We start from the raw sequence: 20393 nt of genomic DNA, 5'->3' as shown, positions 1-20393 counted from the left end.
AGAAGCAGGAGAGGAGACCTCAGTAAGCGGTTTTGCTTTCTGATGCATGGAGGTGGGATGAGGGCAGAGAAATGTACAAAGCTGTCTGTGTTTCTGTGTGCTGTGCATATCCCTGTGCAGCTAGGCAGTACAGTGGAACAGGGTGTTGATACACACTGAGATTTCACAGGAATCTACCAGAGACCTCTGTAGGAAACTTTCCTGCAGGTACTCTGCAAGCCTTTGCCAGATGTTCCTTGGCAGAGCTGCTTTGTTCCTTCCCCCATTGAGGGTAGGGTGACCAGATGTCCAGGTTTTATAGGGACAGTCCCGATTTTGGGGGCTTTTTCTTATATAGGCACCTATTACCCCCCACCCCGTGTCCCAATTGTTTACATTTGCTATCTGGTCACCCTAATTGAGGGACACTTTCCAGTGCCATTCTGCAGTCACTTGGGCAGAGACTAAAGGGGCTCACAAGTGAGCAGCAGAGGGAATGGGGTGGAAGCCACAAGCATGTAGTAGATGCTCCCTTTCCTCCCTGCTTCCCCTGTGGAGTGAGATATCTGCCACAATGACCCCTGCCTGTGGAAAACAGTGGGAAACTTTAGAGATTTGTCCCCCAAGAAGTGCCCCATGACTCTTTTCACACTGCTTTTCTCCCACGTACACTGTCCCCCACCCATGGGTACACTCACCAGGCTTGGGGTGTTCACCAGCATTTGTGCTTCCCAAAGGTCAGCAGGAAAGTGATTGGAGTATTACCAACAGTGTATTTAAATGTATCTTTTCAATGCTGTACATGTATTTAACAATAATGCTTCTGTTTATTGTTACTTGTGCTTCACCAGATATGTCTCTGAGAGGATGCATCCCCTCCACTGCAGCCAAACATCTCCACTGGGTAAGAAAGCACCCAAGATGGAGCAAGGAAGAGATGTTCCGGGAGGTGCTGCAGTATTCTGATGCAGACAAGATGGAACACAAGCAGTGGAGGGAGAGCGACAAGCAGGAAAGAAATAAAGTGAGACGTATACTAGGGACACAATGGAGAGGCTGATAGAAGTTTTGGAGCGGCAAACCGACTTGCTGCAGTCCCTCCTGACACTCCAGCCTGAGCAGATGCGTTCCCACCATCCCCTTCAGAACTCTTTCCCAATCCCTTCCCAAACTCCACCCACACATTCCTCTCCGATTTCTGGGACTTCTTGCGTTGCTATTTACTCCACCTCCGGAGACACCTTTACAAACGAAAGCTGGACTTACGCTCAGCTCTGAAAAATCAGCCCTCCCTGATTACTCCCTCCCCCGCCCAGAATGGGTGTGTGTCTGTATGTGTGTGTGCATTGTGTTGTGGTTTTTTGGCAATAAAACCACAATTATTTGAACTCTAAGCACTCTTTATTCTGCTTTTATGGAGCAAAGTGGATGATGGGACCTGATAAATAACTGACATAACAGACATATGAATTTATCATAACAAGCAAAGGACAATGTGACTTGTTTTATGGCATAATAGGTTGAATTAAAGAAACCAGTCTGAGGGTTAGCTAAATTTGGGATCAAAGTTATGATTATGTGTCAATAAATTAGGCAAGAAGAAGAATAAATAACCTTAAAAGGAATAAGTTGTATGAAAGCCATCTTTAGAAAGGTAGGATTTTGTAATTTTAAGGAAATCCTAAAACAAACATAGAAAGAAACAAACAATTTCAACTGCAGAGAGAAGGTTCTCCAGTCATTCAAAGTATAGTTGAACTCTGAAAAATGACAAGGGCTTCTTCCTACACAGCATACTTGCTATCTATGTTCAAAGTCTTAATCGTTAACCTTATTGGTTAAAATAAGTTCTTATTGTGCTTTACCCCTTTTTCCACTGCAGCTCCAATACAACTAAGAATGAGTTACCTGTATTTTTTTTTCTTCGTTGGCATCATCAACAGAATTGTTTATTAAGTTCTAATTGGTTACCCTGCAAACCCAATATAAACAAAAATCATAAAAATATCCTTCCTGCTGATGGCACTATCAATAAAAATCCTCCCTCAACTATTTTCTAGAGCCAGTCAAAAACAAATCAAATTTTGTGATGCTTCTATGAAAAACAGAGAGAATTTTTCAATAAAAATATACTTGTAAAATGAGTGCATTTTTTATTATTTTCTTTTTATGATGTTGTTGTTGTTTTAAATCGGCTATTGATGTGGCTGCAAATTTTCACCTTTTTCAACCAAAATATAACAAATGGATCATGAAAGTTTAAGCAACATTTTTCCCATTTTGAGACAGCTTTATTTCTTATTCCTATACAGTGGTGTCATAGAGAGAAATAATTCAGAAACACTGTCTGAGGCCCTTTCCTGTAGGAGACTCCCCTCAAGCTAAAACAAGAGTGATACAATTTAGCTCTGCATCATGCCCCAATGGTCAATAAACACAGGCTGTAGCAGAATTACAATGGAAGCAACTTAGAGCTGAGGACCCTCTACAGAAATTGGCCTGCCTAGAGTCCCAGAGATAATTAGGTACCAATAATAGACTGAATGCAGCTGATCTGAGCTGTGGGCATGTTTTTGTAATGGTGTTGCATGTGTTTAGATCTCATTTGGTTATTGGCCATGCATATTGCTAACATCTCTCTGTTTCCCTCACTTTGAAAGGATTCAGAACAATTTAGAATCATTTCACAATTTTATTAACATGTTGCTTACACTCTCTTCCAGATCATTAGTGCAGGTATCATGTACAGTGGTCTCACTGAAAAAGAGTCTTCCATTTGGAAATATGGTTTCTCAAACCAGTAGAATATTTAAAAATGGAAGAAACTTTTCATGTGGATCCATATGTAAGAGAAAGTCTGAATCTCGGCAGCACTTGACCATATATAAATCCTATATTTAATATGCTGATGTTTAGCTTTACTCCTTATTTATGGGGTCTCAAATAATTTTCATTCAAAACGACTATGCTCACTTTTAAGTCAATTAGAATATTTTTTTTCAAATACAATCTCTTGGGACTTTGTACCAAATACTTTACTAATATCAAGACTTATCCCAGCTTCTGCCTTCCCTGGTTAGTGATAATCTTCTTAAACATAATGACTAAAAGCACACACAGCTACAAATGCAGAACCATATGCTACAGCATCAACACTAAATAATTGATTGCAAATAAATGATCTGATACTTGTACTATATGGTAGGAAACAAATAAAAAATACAAGAGTTATAGTTGTATGCAAGATCTTTCAAAATAGATAAATTTGTCACACTTTTCCTGATTTAGACAAGTGAAGGAATCCTTCAATATACAGTAATTATCAAAGTCCCCAAAAAGTGTTGATACCTGTGCAGGTTTCTTGAAGTCGATGAGCTGGAACAGTGGAATAGAACATTACGATTTGTATCGATTACTCAATATTTGCCCAGTTCTGTTCATTCCCTCTTAAGAATCTGGCACTAGCCACTGTCAGAAGACAGGATACTGGGTTAGAAGTCCCATTGGTCTGACCCCATATGCTCATTCTTATGGTCTTATGAACATTGTTCTGAGCAAAAATCTTTAGCATTGACTTCTGATTTTCCTCTCGGAAAAAAGTTTCAGTGGAAAATTTTCAACAACCCACAATTGTCACTTTAGGATTCAGAGTCAACAGCCTGTTTAGATGAAGGGGCCAATTAATACCTCAGAGCTATTGCTGAAGGTGGTCTGCTAGTTCAGGAATATAACATTGAACTGGATACATTCAGTTCACAGTTTGAAGATCATCTGCACAATCCACAGCAGTAAGGGGTAGGCAAGGTATGGATTCTAGACCATCTGAATCAGCCACAGAACCATGGACTACACAGAGTTTTGTATATACCTGAACCAAAAAAAATTAAGGTTACAAAGTCAAGCACTCAAGTGTCAAGAAAGGTCTCAATTAATGTTGCCTATTCAAACTTGGTCTGGGCTTAATGTCCCATGATGCATTGCTTTCCATCCCAGCATTCCTTGTGCTTCCATCTCCAATTTGCGGCATTTTTCAATGTCCCTGCTTTCTGCTCACCCTGCCATCTCTGTCTGCAGGAATGGATCCCGTGCTGCTCTCCACTGCTCTGCTAATTGTCAGTAGCACATTACGAATGGTAATGGAGTTAATCTTGAACGTGCGAAGGCGATGGGAGTCACAGTTGCATGACATGCTGTCCAGCATGGATTATGTGGATAGCAGCAACATGAGATTGCTGTTGGCATTCACGGAACGGATGAACATGGTGGAATGTCGCTTCTGGGCTTGGAAAACTAGCACTGAGTGGTGGGATTGCATCATTATGCATGTTGGAATGATGAGCAGTGGCTGCAGAACTTTAGGATGTGGAAAGCCACCTTCCTGGAACTTTTTGCTGAGTTTTCCCCAGCCCTGCGGCACAAGGACACCCAAATGAGAGCTGCCCTCTTGGTGGAGAAGTGCATGGCAATCACAATGTGGAAGCTGGCAACTTCAGATGGCTACCGGTCAGTCACAAGTGAAGTTGGAAAGTTGACCGTTTGGGCTGCGTTAACACAAGTTTGCAGGGACATTAATTCATCTTGCTGCAGAAGACCATGACTCTTGGCAACATATATGAAATTGTGGATGGATTTGCAGCAATGGGTTTCCCTAACTGTGGAGTGATGATAAATGGCACACACATTCCATGGCTCATTAAACCAGACTCGGGAAACCTGGATTGCAGTAAGGAGTGTTTCAACAGTAGGCTGAGTAGGTGCAGGATGGCCATTGAATGTGCATTTGGCAGATTAAGAGCACCCTAGTGATGCCTTTATGGCAGGTTAGATCTGAATGAGGAAAATATTCCCATGCTATTAGCCATGTGTTGCATAATATTTGTGAAGGGTAGGCCAAAAAGTTTACTCAGGGGTGGAGTGCTGAGGCAGAATGCCTGGCTGCTGATTTTGAGCAGCTAGATACCAGGGCTATCAGAGGGGCACAATGGGCGGGCTTTGGGGAAGGGGTGGAGTGGGGGGGTGGGGTCGGGTGGAGCAGAGGCGGGGCCTTGTGGGGAAGAGGTGTAGTGGGGGCAGGGCCATAGTTTGAGGGGGAGGTTGAGCACCCCCCAGGTAGAGGGGAAGTCGGTGCCTATGTGCTATGATAACTTGCATTGAATTAACCACTTCTGGGGTAACAGAGTTTAACAAATGGTCCTCAGGGTCCTCAGCCCCATCTCTGGGCCTGTTTAAATTCCAGCCCCTTTCTCAAGCTTTTAGTAAAGAGTCCTTTACTCACAAGAGAAAATCTTCTCTCTTCTTATAACCCGCTGTTTCAAATTATGTCCCTCCTGCACTCTGAGTGAAGCCAGAGACATGTAGCGTAAATTGGATTATGTTTTTAAACACTGTAGGTAACATTTTCAAAAGCACATAAGTGACTTAGGCCAAGATCTCAAAGGTATTTATGTGCCTAACTCCAGTTGAAGATCAGTGTCAGACTATTTTAATGTGTTTGCCTAAGTACCCCACAACATTTTGATAAAAAAATAGCACTATAGTGTATCAATGAAGCACATCCTAAATGAATTAAGACCTGGATAACTGACATTTCTCAAAAAGTAGACATCAGGAGGGAATCATCCCTGAACAGGAGTGGTTATAATGGGGTTCCATAGGGTTTGGTTCTACTTGGTTTGAGTTTCAAGTGTATATATACCCAGAGCCTCTTCTGCTTGCTTTATTAATTTAATAACCTCCTGGCTGCTCCAAATAATCTCCAACCAAAATTAGCCCTGCTACTTCTGAGATGCAACCATCTCACTCAGATGCTACCATCTCACTCAGACATTGTTGGTTCCAATGTGCATCATCAGCAGTGGAGATTTTCCAGATGAATTCAGAATCCCTTCCAATCTTGTAGATGAATCTCGTGTCTTTTCTCCAGGGAGACAGCACACCATCCTGCTGTCTCTGAATCCCTTTGCTGAATTCTCTGTCAACTCTTTTTATTATGGAGTTGCTAGTGATGATTGCCTGTCATTTTAGCACAGTTGAAGAATCCGAGGTAGGACCAAGGTGTTTGTCTAGGCTGGTCTTAAAAATCTCCAATGACAGGGATTCCACAACTTCCCTTGGAAGCCTATTCGAGCACCTACCTGCCCTTGAACTCACAAAGTTTTTTCACAATATCAAACCTAAACCTCCCTTACTGCAAATTACACCTATTACTTCTTGGCCTACTTCAAAGGACATGGAGAAAAATTGATCAGTGTCCAACAGTCCTTAACATATTTGAAGAATCTTATGAGCCCCCCCCTCAGTCTTCTTTTCTCAAGAGTAAGGATATCCAGTTGTTTTCACCCTTCCTCATAGCTCAGTTTTTCTAAACCTTTTGTCATTTTTGTCACTTTCCTCTGATCTCTCTCCAATTTGTCCACATCTTCTTAAAGAGTGGCATCCAAAACTCAACACATTACTCCGGCTGAGGCCTCCTCAGTACCAAGTATAGTGTGATGATTACTTCCCATGCCTTACATATAACACTCCCATTAATACATTCACCAATGATATTAGCCTTTTCGAAAGTGCATCACATTTTTGACTCATATTCAATTTGTGATTAACTATGACCCCAAGATGCTTTTCTGCAGTACTAACACCTAGCTAATTATTCTCCATTAAGTAGCTGTACATTTGATCTTTTTTTCTTCCTAAGTGCAGTAGTTTGTATCTGTGTTTACTGAATTTCATCTTGTTGATTTCAGACTAATTCTCCAATTTGTGAAGTCTAATCTTGTCCTCTAAGATGCTTGCAACCCCTTGGTGTCATCCACAAATTAATAAGCATACTCTCCACTCCATCATCCAAGTCATTAATGAAAAACCTGCTGCTGTGTCCTGCCAGGCGCTCAATATGTATGAGATCAGGAAGCATGCTCAGTGCAAATGAAAGATCAGTGGCATCCCAGGAGTAGGCTGAGGGTAGATAAAGGTTTTATTGATTGCTCCCACAAAATAAAAATTTAAGGCAAATTTGTACTCAGTCAAGTTGTTCACATGAAGAGAAAGTTATATTAAGACAAACTTTCCCACACATAATCATGGTGGGACCCTTCTCTCTCAGATTGAGGCACTGAGCACCTTTGTCAGTATTCAAACTGGGACCTACCACTAGCTTTCACTATCCAGGAGGGATGTAGATCCACACCACAGATAATGAGCCTGAGACTAGCACACTTTTCCTAAATCTTAACAAGAGAAACAGTCTGAAGTTCTCAACAGAGCCTGGATGTTTGCCTCATCATGTTGCAACACTGTTATATTTGAGCTAATGTTTAGTGAGAAGAAAGATTTCAGAGTGAACATACATTAACTCTCTCTCAGGCTGCAAACAATTCTGGTTCTGTTCCACTACTCATTTCTGGTATTTAAATATAAAGAGGAGAGAGACCATCTGACTGTCTCTTTTTCTACTGCCACCAACAGCAAACAGGAGAAAGAAGAATGCTGTTCAAAGGCACTGGCTTATGCCACATAGGAAGGGTCCATCAAAAGCCCGGCACTATGACCAGCACACTCAGAACAAGCTACAGATAAGAAGGTGAAGAAGAGTAAAATTCTAAAGTTTTACTTCCACATTAACTTATATTTGTTTACAAAATCAATTCAATGTTTTAATGTGTGTGTGTTTGTGTAAGTGCAACAGCAAACATAAGAAAGTGGCAGGTGCAAAAATATCAGTTTGGAGGGCCCTTCTGCAGTGTTTTCTGTATTCCTCAGATTCTAACTCTTCTTATACAAGAAAAAAACAAAAACAAACAAACAAAAAAATAAACCCCAACCAACCAATGCTTCCTACATAGTCATTTATAGCTATTTCCACTGTGCAGAGCTTCACACTCTAAATGATGCTTTTAACCTGGTCACCAGGGCCAGCTCCAGCTTTTTTGCCGCCCCAAGTGGCGAAAAAGAAAAGATAAAGCCGTGATCTGCAGCATTTCGGTGGCTGCCCTGCCGTACCGCTTCATTCTTCGGTGGCAATTCAGCGGCCGGTCCTTCCCTCCAAGAGGGACTGAGGGTCCCGCCACTGAATTGCCGCCAAAGACCCGGACGTGCCGCCCCTTTCCATTGGCCGCCCCAAGCATCTGCTTCCTGTGCTGGTGCCTGGAGCCGGCCCTGCTGGTCACTCCACCTTACAGGAAACTGGCAACATCCCAACAGCAATAACTGAGACAATCAACTCCATTATACAGAGACAATATTTCACAAAAACACAGGCTGTATTTACACTTTGGAAATGAGCCATTAGTTATCAAATGGGTAGGGTAGAAATGGTTTATACACAAATGGTTCAGCATCTCTACTACATCCATGCTGCTGCTGTCTGTTTGCAAGTTTGTCCTGCATCTCCAGGACCACTGCTCTAAATTCTGTAAGTCACAATGCCCTATGGGTACCTATCCCATCTTTCCCAGTGCAAAATTGAGAAGCAGAGGATTCTGGGAAATTTTGAAAGGCCGTTCTTGTGCAGTGGAAATTATTGGGAGGGCTCCTTGACCCACAGCTTGTCCGCAGTGATTCTAAAATCATTCAAATTGGGATTGTTTGGGACCACATGGCATTTAGTGCTGTTGAAAGCAAGCCAATTCCCAACAGCATTAGGCATAAATGTAAACCATTGGGAGCACTTTGGTAAGCAGACATGAAGTGTGTAACAAGTGGGCTAGGGAGACCATAGTGTTTTTGGCATGGAACATTTCTCCAATGGGGACAAAGGGGGACTGACTGGGTCATGAGGTGTAAGGATACCTTCGCACCAGGCAGAGTTTTCTGGGTTTGAGGTGGTGAAGTTAAGGAACATCCCTTTTGACCATGCCTAGTCCATGGAATATGGTACAGTAGTGGGATCCTTCCCCAAATTGTGTACTTTGTGTAACAGCATCTTTAATTATCCAATGATGTCAATGAGACCTTCTTCCCTGGCAACTACTACAGCTCACAGCAGGGCTTCTCCATTGCTCTCATCCCATTCATGATGCACCTGTAACTTTCCTTAGTGATTTGAGAAGCTGGGATGGATTGGGGGAGGAGGAGTACATGAATTTGCCTTTGTTGTGTTGGGTTGTCCCCTGTGACATGGATATTGATTGCCCGTGACATCCAGCTCAGTGCATGACACCACACTATTAAAGAACACCTATAAACTATTTTTTCCCAAAGGTACTTTCAGTTTAATCAACATTATGCTTGTTTTTGTATTGCTTCATAATGGCAATTCTTCTGTGATTGAATGCAAAGCAACAAAGTAAAAACAAAAAACAAAAGCTGGCAATTAAATTCGATTTTTTTTTTACCAATTTTTATTGAAAGAAAACTATTTCAACCAGATAGTGAACTAATTATTGTTTTAAAATAAACTATAAATGAACTGGAAAAGGAAAAAGAAACCCGGTTTGGCTGGTTGGAGGGCTTTTTTTCCAAAAGACGCATGGTTTATCAGATTAAACCATCTGGTTTATACTCTCAGTGGTCATTCCCAGCTCCTTTTGACACAGACTCAAACAATATGTGGTTACAGCAAAGTGTATTACTATTTTACAATATAAAGGCAGCCTCTGAAGAGGAAAAGGTGAGAGTGGAAGTAGTTATTGGGGTATATTTTTGGTTTCCATGATCCATCTCATGCTGATATGTCAGGCTTTGGCAAAAGAATCAGCTGCTCACAAATATAGCGCTTTGAATCTTTGCATGGACCAGAGGAGAGCTCTCCACTTGTGACAAGTGCACAGTTCCCATCAATGTATCCTTTCTTTACTGCAAACCTATGATAGAATAAAATGTTACTTAAAGTCATTCTGGTCATATCTCTATTACTATCTTATTTTTTCAAGGTAAACATGTCAGTAACTTAAACATATGGCAAAAACAAATAATTTTAATAATAACAAAACAACTGTGGAGAAGGAGAAGGGACATTATTAAACAATTCATGAGTAAATTTGGCAATTATGTATGTGAAGGAATACCTGCATTGACTAGAGTCAGGACTAACTCGTCACACGCTTGGTAAACTTTTCACTTAATGGCCAGTGCAACTCAGCCATGATACATAACCTCCTCTCTATATTATTTTTTTTGAGTTCCTACTCCCCTCAGCCAATGCACTTCATTCTTGACCTGCAGCACCCCCTTCCCTTTTCCTTTTGGTGTTTCATCACCTATAGCTTTTGATCAATACATCTTAACCTTAATTTACACCATCCTCTGCTGATTTGGGCCCCCATAGAATTTTAAAATACATTTCAGTGACTACATAATGCACTCCTTGTTATTGAAGCTTGGGATTCTCCCCTCATTGCACTGTCAATGCACTTTATTGAAATGAGAAGTTTCTAGCTGTGTCTGGAACTCACTGGTCTGTGGAGAAAGCTGTGCCATTCACCCACATCTAGGGCTTGTCGGTCTTCTCACGTGATAATCCTATCCAGCGAAAAGTTGCGAGAGGGCTTATGAAATCCTGTACAAAGACAAAGACAGCTAATTCTTCTCCCTGCTCATTTCATCGGTGTATGTGCATCAGGTGTTTGTTGGTTTCATGAGTGTATGGATATCAGGTACAGTGATGTGGTTAATATGCCGAGGCAGCCTCATGGTTGATCAACTGCATTGGCCAGACTGATCACATTCTTCATTTCCTCCAAGCATGTTTGCTGTAGAAATTGTGACAGCTTCCTCTGTTGGTTAATCTGTATTCCCTCTCTTGTCTAGAGGATAATACCTCCCCTAGATCACTTCTGAGAAAGAGAAAAATGCCGGAGTGATGTACAGGTTTTTCTTATGCTACAGTAATAGTGTACCTTGAATATGAAAAGTACTGGTGACATTGGGGTTTTGCCTTGCAACAGGTGCCTTTTAATTTAATTTAGGGTTCAATTATGGCTCTAATGCTGGGGAGAGAAGAGGAGGTGTAAGGAAATTAGCCTTCAAAAAAATATATCATAACGCAAGATACCAAAGAAAGCCAAATCTCATTTTCCACAATCCTCTTTTCACTGACAAATCTTCTATTCGCGGTTTTGAATATGCAGCTCTCCAAAGACAAAGATACTCTACCAGCTCTTCTTTGTTTTCTATCAGGAGGAGTCTGGAGCCATGAGAAGAGCAGGCCTTTCGACTCTCCAGCCAAGGTTTGGATTCAGTAGAAAAGTGGTAACATTTCTCTCCATGGGGAAACCAATTTTCTGGACAAAGAAACTTCCACCCTTAAAAAGAAATACATTTTACATTTCTTCTGTTGCTGTTACCCTTGTCCTCCCTCCTCCATTTCCTCCATTTCATTGTTTCATCCACTTATTGTGTCTTGTCTGTATTACATNGATACTCTACCAGCTCTTCTTTGTTTTCTATCAGGAGGAGTCTGGAGCCATGAGAAGAGCAGGCCTTTCGACTCTCCAGCCAAGGTTTCTATTCAGTAGAAAAGTGGTAACATTTCTCTCCATGGGGAAACCAATTTTCTGGACAAAGAAACTTCCACCCTTAAAAAGAAATACATTTTACATTTCTTCTGTTGCTGTTACCCTTGTCCTCCCTCCTCCATTTCCTCCATTTCATTGTTTCATCCACTTATTGTGTCTTGTCTGTATTACATTTGTCATCTCTCTCTTATGGTGTGTTTGTACACCACCTAATATGAGCAAGGCCAATACCTGATTGGGATCTCTAGATGTTACTTTATTAGAAGTATTAAGGTCAAGTTGTGATAATCAATTTTCTGTTGTAATTTGATTTTGCATTAAGTGCATCACAAACCATCTTTAGAGTCACAAGCATTGACATGGTTGTTCGTATTTTGATACTGGCATGAGGACTATTGTTCTATAGCAAATAAAGTAATTATTATTATGCCTACATTACTTTCCTTTTATACATAATCTCCTTCCCCGATCTACATTTCTGTGATTGTTTTATTCCCTCCTGTTAACTGTCTTTTCTTACTACACTCCTCTGTGATGGTCTTTCAACATGTGACTTAAGGGAACAGAAAAGAGGCTAAGCTGGTTTATGTTCCACTTCTGAGTTTTTCAGTGAATGTAAAATTTTGGTAAATAAGGATAAAAAGAACTGCAATCTAACTAACCAAAATGTTATACTCTGATATCCATCAGTGTAGCAACAGTGTTGGGAATTCAATATGAAATTATTTCAGTCTAAAGTTACAACACACAGAAGAAAAAAATTGCCCTCCTGAAGTCAATTGACCTGTATCTTTCCTGTTCAAAGCCATTGGCAGGTTTCCGTTCTTACCTTGGGTAATTTCCTGGTGCTGGGTGAGGTTATCATGCTGTCTACATGGTACAAGGGAAATCTGAAAAACTTAAAGCCAAAGTAATATAACAATATCATGTACCACTTAAAAGTAAGTTGCAGCACAGTTTTAGAGATCAATATATTATGCCTTATAGGGAAACAAAGGGCCAAGTTCTACCCACGGTTATACCATTGGGTAGAGTGTCTATTATATTGTTAGAACACCATGATATGTTATATGTACTTTTTCTTGTTAAAAGTCATCTTAAAAATAACATTTTGAACATAAAACCCCGGAGAAAAAAACTGTGTGGCTGAAAATCTTGACTCTTTAAAGATTAACATAAAATAGCAATTGAAAACCTCCTGGTTTCCATCATCTGGATTGAACACAGGTGATGGTTGCAGTGAGCACAAACCAGAAAAAACTCATTTTTGAAGTCAGACTCCAAAACAGAAAAATCAGATACTTAGGAAGAAAGTGGTAAGTGAAAAGCCCTGGAATCTTTGCAAGGAAGACAAGGACACTTACATTATGGACAGAAAATTCAATGAGAGTATCAGCCCAGAGGAATGTTCACATCAGGGGATGTGTTTTGGCCTATGAGGCTGAAGCCAGTGATTTAGACCCCAAATTCATGATGCTGCAGGGGTCCACAGAAAATCTGAGCTTCATTTTTGTTCTGGAGGACCCTCTGCCCCTTCTGGCTCTTGGGTGATGTGGCCAGTTGGAGTTGTTATGCCAGAGGCTTGTCAGCTGTTGTTGTCCCTGGAAACTGCAAAGGGGAGCCCTGGTTTGGGTGTGTGTGGGGAAAAGAACGTGACAGAATCCAGCTGGTGTCCATCTGAAGCCCTCTAAAGCCATAATTAGGCATCTAAATAAGTGGCCTGCTTTTCAGAGAAGCTAAGCATTGCAGCTCTTTACTGACTTACACCTCATGAGATTTACTCTCCAGCAGTTACACAAGGAGTACGCCCACACAGAGCTTGTCTCTCAGTATCTACTTTGCTCATGCTTACCATTCGCAGCCAAGATCCCAATTGCTATGAGCAAAGCCAAACAGAAGATCCTCAAAATCCCTGCTACGAGCCTCCAGGCAGGAGCTGGAGCAGAAGAATCTGAGAGACAGAAAGAGAAGAAGGGGGAGGGATAGCTCAGTGGTTTGAGCATTGGCCTGCTAAACTCAAGGTTGTGAGTTCAATCCATCTGGGAATTGGCCCTGCTTTGAGCAGGGGGTTGGGCTAGATGACTTCCTGAGGTCCCTTCCAACCCTGATATTCTATGATTCTAAGTACAGAATTGCAGAGGGAAATGCTTTTAAACCCCAAACGAGGCATAAGCCATTCATATTCTCTGTGTTAGTGAAATGCAGCTCAACCACACACAAGTATTCATTCTCCCCCCTCTATCTTTACACATATTCAGCCGTGGCAGAACAAGTTGTCAGGGCTCTTGAACTATGGAATGAAAACTCTTGCCTTGTTCAAAGTTATACAGGTCAAGATACCCGGAGAGCAGGATCTAGCCTTAACAAAGCTTTAGTAAGCAGGCAGACCATTTTACATGGGACTTGATGGCAACAGAACTGTTCTGGGGTCCTAGCAGAACATCATTCAGGGATATTCCTTCCACCTTAGCACTTATATGGAGTTTTTCAACTATAGCACTTAAGAAGGTAGGAAACTATTATCCCCAATTTACAGATGAGGAAATTGAAACAGAGAGAGGTGAGATGCTTTGCTCAGGCTTACCAAGGGATTGAATAAAACCCAACGCTCCTGGCTGCCAGTTAGAAGCCCTGCAGTGGTCCAAACTGCTTCTATGCAGCAATTTGTGAAAGAGGGGAGGCATTATATTCATTCACTGCTAGTACCGTGTACACACATTAACGTGGGAAAGGATAAGGAGGCTCAGAACAAGGAGTTCTAGGAAGAATAAAAAGGGCTCCCTCTTCCCTCTTGGGAGTTCCATCTTCAAAGGCACATTGAAAAAAAAACATTAAGGGCTCAGCTATGCCTTTTAGGAACTGCCTTGTGGAGCCTTCCCAGCAGGAGATCAGGGTGGGGATTGTGTCTCCTGGGGAACAGTCCCTCCTGGAGCTCTGAGGTGTGCAAGGGGAGAGCACTCTTATAGGATGGTAGAGCTGCTCCCCAGTGTTACCTAGTGGGAGAGGCAGTGATGGTGCTAGTCCATTGTGGTAGCAAAGCAGGGATATTTTGTGGCCCCTAATTCTAAAACAGGACAGTTTTTATAATAAAAAGTGAATGGGGGCCCCATGGAGCTGGTCAGGGACCTAAGCAATTGTTTAGTCTGCTTATGTCTAGCGCTAGCTCTGTGGGCAGAGGGCTAGATAAGGCCATAGTTGTATTTCCCCATCCATCCACTTTGGGGTGGCCAATGCAGCTGTATGTTCTAGGAGGGAACAATCCCTGCAGCTGGGAAGAGAATATCTGGCCAATGCATTCGGGGTAGAAGACAGGGCACGCCTAGTACCCTCTGCTCCTCTCCCTGCAAGCATTCATACAGCAGCTGAGAACAATCTGGCCCAGTTCCCTTTATTACATGGATACATAGCACTGCTCTGAATTTATTTTTAAGGATTAATTTTATATCTTAATATAAAGAATGTGCAAGGAGGCCAGGTGGATCATGCTTGTGGCATCTTAGCCATTGAATGTCTTGGTTTGGGTATTTAAATTCTGATTCTTTATATGGAGTTTTGCTTTTAATGTTCTCATACAGTTCAAGGAAGGTGTTAGACTATGGACAGTTAAATAGTAGTATGAGTGGAGTCAGCAGCATGTAGCACACAGTACCTTTGCCCTGGGGGTTTGTAGTCCTTCGTCTCCTCTGCTGCTCAGAAGCATTATGACATTTCAGTTCTGTGTAGGTCACCACCTCCTCATTTATTGCTAGTGAGTTATAGCATAGAAATAGTGAATTTCATTCTTTGCACTGACAAGGTTGTGTTGCAAGGCACCTGTTTTCTCTCGCCAGCCTTAGCGTTTCTCCCCTCTGGCAATGGTAGGCCTGGTGTAATCAGTCCCACTCAGGCAGGGTTTGCCTTCTCCCTTCGGTGCTCACTTGGTTGTGTTTTCAGGGTAGGTGTGAGGGTAAGCCTAAGGGGTTCTCCTTCCCCACTCAAAAAGGGGAAATAGTCCCATAGGCCCAAACAAAGGGTGATACCTTTCCCTGCCTCCTCACTGGGATGGGGTGTTGTTTTGTTGTTTGTCCTGGAGTGTCAGTCCTTCCTCTGGCCAGCAGTCGTGCTTGTCTGCTTCCCCTATGGGGAGGGGCAGAGCCTTTCCTCCTGGAGAAGCTACTTCCCTGCTACTACTAGCCTGGTAACAGCTAGTGTCTCTCTCTCTTCCCCTTCTCTCACTGGATGAGGGGTTTCAAAAGGTCTCAGGCAGCCCTTAATTGGATTCAGGTATCTACCCCATGCCCAGAATACAGTGTACCATTCCAGGAGCATTATAGTGCCTGACAGATGTTAACAAATTACTAAAATAACTGTGCCTGACACTGCAGAAAAAGCTAATGATATAAACAACAAGGAGTCTGGTGGCACCTTAAAGACTAATAGATGTCCATGCATCTGAAGAAGTGAGGTTTTTGACCCACGAAAGCTTATGTCCAAATAAATCTGATAGTCTTTAAGGTGCCACCAGACTCCTGGTTGTTTTTGTGGATACAGACTAACACGGCTACCCCCTGATACTTGACACTAATGATATAAGTAGATAAAGTCAGGTACAATGCGTACAGCTTAAGGAAGAGATTTAACAGGGACAATAAAATATCAGTAATAGCAGATATGGTCTCAGATGCTTACAAACATACCACACCTTTGTTCCTGATGTTCTTAGATGTCTTTTTCTTCTGCTGCTTGGAAGGAGTTTGAAATTTCAGGTCTACATAGGTCACTGCCTGCTCACTCATCTCTGTTGCATTCTGGGATAGAAAGGTTGGGTTCAGTAGACTGAGATGAAAAATGGGATCTGATGGAAACTGATACATGTACTAAGGAAGAAAAACAGCAATTGTCAGGATCTAATAGCAGAATAACTGAGGATTTGGAAAAACCAAGCCTCCTTCTCACCGCACCTGGAATGTGGCACCTAGTTCTGAATGGGGAACACATGAATACACACTGGCAAACTAGAGGGATTCAGAAAAGAAAAACAAACAAATAATTAAACCCCCCTGGGGACAGATTTAGGAGTCTAAATGATAGCGCTACGATTTCATTTGCTCTGGCAGTGGAAGGAGGCTGGACACAATCTCGCTCCTAATGCTGGAGAACTCAATAGTTAGTGGCAGCGCTAGTAAGAAAAATGCCCCCAGTCAGACAATTTCTGGGTAATGCAGGAACTGGACTGTGACCCCCTCCCCTTGCTGACAGGGATGGCTGTGCAGGGGGAAATGCTTACAACATATGTCATACATACACAATATAACAAGGAATGCCCCTCTCTGCTCTCCCCTTAGGTTTCTAGAGTCTCTGGTTCTGATTCTCCACCTGTTTTATAGCACCGACTTTAATAAGGATTATGTGCCTAAATCACTTAAGCACCTTTGTTAAAAATCCCACCCTTAGGTAACTAAATATGGATTTAGGAACAGAACTTTAGACCCCAGTGCCTCCAAGAACTGACACTTGATTGGTGCACCTCCTCCATCTGCTCCTTTCCTGAGTGATATCCTTTAGTACTATGCACATTGAGTTCCAGTACAGGGTCACGGGACCAAGTTATGCTCTGAGACAGCCCTGTGTACATCTTGCGTAATTCCATGGGTATCACTGGAGTTACTCCAGATTTACACAGTTCAAAAGAGGTCAGAATGTGGCCTGATGCTGCAGAGATAGGAGTGAAGATGTCAGTCCCATATTAATGTTATTTATTCCATCCTTTGGGAGTCTGTAACAAGGATAATGCAGCAGACTGGAATGGTTAAGGGATCCCTGACTTTCACATGCCAGGGAAGAACAGAAATCAGGGTCCAGAAAGGTCACAGGGGAAAGGAGTCCTCTTTCCCATTGGCTGGTTGAGGCAGGGAAGCCTCTGGGGATTATGAGCAGTGTTTTCAGTTGTGTTATTTTTCTCATTTTTGTTTGTTCTCATTGTTGTAAACAATAAAAAAGGGGATAAAAGGGACTTGGGCCTAGAGATTGCCTCCCTTCCTTAGCTGGTGAAATAGAGAATGTCTTTCCACCTTCCCCCTCCTCCTCCGCCCCCCGGTCTATACAACAATCCTGCACTGAACACAGACTGAGGCTTATACTTTCATATGTTTATCGTAAGATTCTGTCTAGAGCTTTATCCAGTCTAATTTTAAATTTTTCTTGCAGAGGGATTTCCACACCTTACTTTGGGAAATGTTTTTGTCTTACCTCCCTCCTTTTACACCTAGCTCTATAGCCTCACACCACCCTGAACAACCCATTTTCCTCTTCGATGCTGATACTTTCAATATTTCTAAACAGCTATTGTGCATCCCTTTTAGTCATGGTTTGCACAAAGTTCATTATACACACTTAGTTCTTCCATCTTTTGTTTATAAGTAAATCCCTCCAGCCCCTTTAATAAAGTGCATGTCTTGTCTCTGAATTCCTCCAAAACCTCCAACCACTTTCTTCCTTTAAAAAAATAATAAAAAACAAACAAAGAAAAACACATTTATCTAAATCTTTGGACTAGGGACCATGGCCAAAATGTTCAAAATTGGATGCTAAACATTAGGCTTCCAAGTCCATGTTTGGGTGCCTATTTAAGCAGCCAGATTGTCAAAAGTGCTGAGCACCCAGTAGTAACTATAGACTTCAGAGGGGCTGATGAGTGCTCAAATATTTTTGAACACAAATCTACTTTTAGCTGCTTAGATATTAATTTAGGAACCTAACTTTAGGCACCCATTTTTAAGAACATAAGACCGTAAGAATGGTCCATTTAACCCGGTATCCTCTCTTCCATCAGTGGCCAATGCCAGGTACTTCAGAGGGAATGAACAGAACAGGTAATCATCAAGTGATCCATCCCCTGTCACCCATTTTCAGCTTCTGGCAAACAGAGCAAGGTACACCATTCCTGCCTTATCCTGGCTAATAGCCATTGATGGACCTAGTCTCCATGAATTTTTTGAAAATCTTGGCCCATCTCACCTACATTCTATACAGACAGCTACACGCTAGGCGCTCAACAAATAAATAATAAAATACTAATAATAATGACTGAAAATGGAAGTGCACAGAATTGAGTGTGGTATTCTAGGTACACTCTCGTCAGAGCCATAGAGAGACAGTCCTTTAACACAGTGCATCTAACTATGCACAAAATGTTATTTATCTTTTTGGAAACATAACACATTGCAAGTACATGTTTAATCTGTTCTCTACTCTCACTCCTACATTTCTTTCATCTTTACTGGCTTCCATTTCTCCCTACCACTGAATAGCCATGTGTTGGATTATTACATCAGATGTTATAGTTTTAATATCATTTTCTGCTTATTTTGCTAAACTTTCCTGATCTGTTTGGGTTGTGTATCTGATCTTGTTTGTGTTTGCAACAACACTCCGTTTAGCATCATCTGAGAATTACATGACATTAGTTTACATTACATTAACAGGCTATGTACTACAATTTCCAGACTATTTGTGAAGATGAAGATGATAAATTACAAAGATCCTAAACTAAACTCAGTCTATTTCCATTTATCATTACATTTTTTTCACAGTACTTCAACCAGTTTTTAATTCAGTGATAATGTTCTTATCCAAGACTATTTGCTAAGTAAGATTTCTTGAGAAACACTTTCAACTTCCTTGCTAAAAATTAAGATATTAGGTCTCTTGTCTTCCCCAGTTTATGCTGATCTGCTAGATTTGCCATATACATTTAGATAGTCTACATACTGCACCAGAGATGCATAAAATACAGAAATGTAGAATTCTAATGCCTATGATAATAAATCCTTCCACAGTCATTTAATACAAATAATAATAATGAAATTGTACTATATTTCATACTGTCTTTCTTAAATTGTAATCAGAAGAAAAATATTGTACGGGAAGCAGACATATGTCTATCCGAAAATAACTAATTCCGCTCATTTCTTGAATTATATCGAAGTAATAAACAATGTCTCTTACAACAACTACATGCTCTAACAATGAAGGTCCCTGAAGAATGTGGAACTCATACCTTTGTAGCTCTTTGACAGGAGACTGGCGTGCGGGAACTACACCTTGAAGTGCCACAAATGGTTTTGTCCTTCATGAAAATCCCTTGGGGATGGAGAGAGAGACAGTTTGGTATCACCCTGTCACTGCCTTGTGAGGAGATGGACAACAGGAGCTGAGAGGGGAAGAATTATTCACTCTGCAATGCTCCATCTGAAACCGCACAGGAAATTCTCACTCTGGTGGTTTGAAGTGCGCTGCACCCGCACAAAGCGCTCACAAGATCAACTCTCTTTGTAGGTTTACGCAAGGCCTAGGTGTTAAATTTAACTTGCTTGAGGTCAGTTAAATATTGAATTTATTAAACAAGGTTGCTTAAGAAACTATTGATCAGCTAGTGTCTCTGCGCTTCATTTCAATTCCATCCTATGCCATTTCATGTGTTAAAATGTCTAACTGACCAAACACTCATTTTTTTCCTCATGAAATTTTCCAATAGATTTATTAAAAATCATGTTTCTTCCCCTCATTTTAAGACACACCTACTTCCTGAACAGCTCTGTAACTTCATGAACAACTCTGCCCTTTGGTGGGACACTTCTGAGAGTATCAATTCAGGACAAATTGTTTAGAGCAGGACGGTTACAGCCCAAGGCTGGGGTTCCTTTACTAGTAAAGCAAACCAAACCAGCCAGACAGAGAGAACTTTGGTTTTACCCCACTGGCTAACCATAAGTCACACCAGCAATTCCCTTAGACACTCGAGTTTCCCGGTATCACCACCAGTGCCACTGGTCATAGGCGCCGACTTCTACTGGTGCCAGTGGGTACCCCACTCTGGCCCCGGCCCCACCCTGACTCCACCCCTGCCCTGCCCCCTCCCACTCCTATTCCAACCCCTTCCACAAAGTCCCTGCCCCAAGTCCGCCCCCTCCCTGCCCCTAT

The 20393-nt window shown here is 41.7% G+C and overlaps 1 pseudogene; it reads right to left on the bottom strand.

The window, feature by feature from the left end:
* Window positions 1-9503: 9503 nt before the first annotated feature.
* Window positions 9504-19601, bottom strand: LOC117885112 (annotated as a pseudogene).
* Between the last annotated feature and the right edge of the window lie 792 nt (window positions 19602-20393).

Source organism: Trachemys scripta, chromosome 1 (genome assembly GCF_013100865.1).
Source record: "Trachemys scripta elegans isolate TJP31775 chromosome 1, CAS_Tse_1.0, whole genome shotgun sequence".
Taxonomy (NCBI): domain Eukaryota; kingdom Metazoa; phylum Chordata; order Testudines; family Emydidae; genus Trachemys; species Trachemys scripta.
The sequence above is the reverse complement of the archived record's forward strand: the minus strand, read 5'-3'. Positions and strand labels throughout refer to the sequence as shown.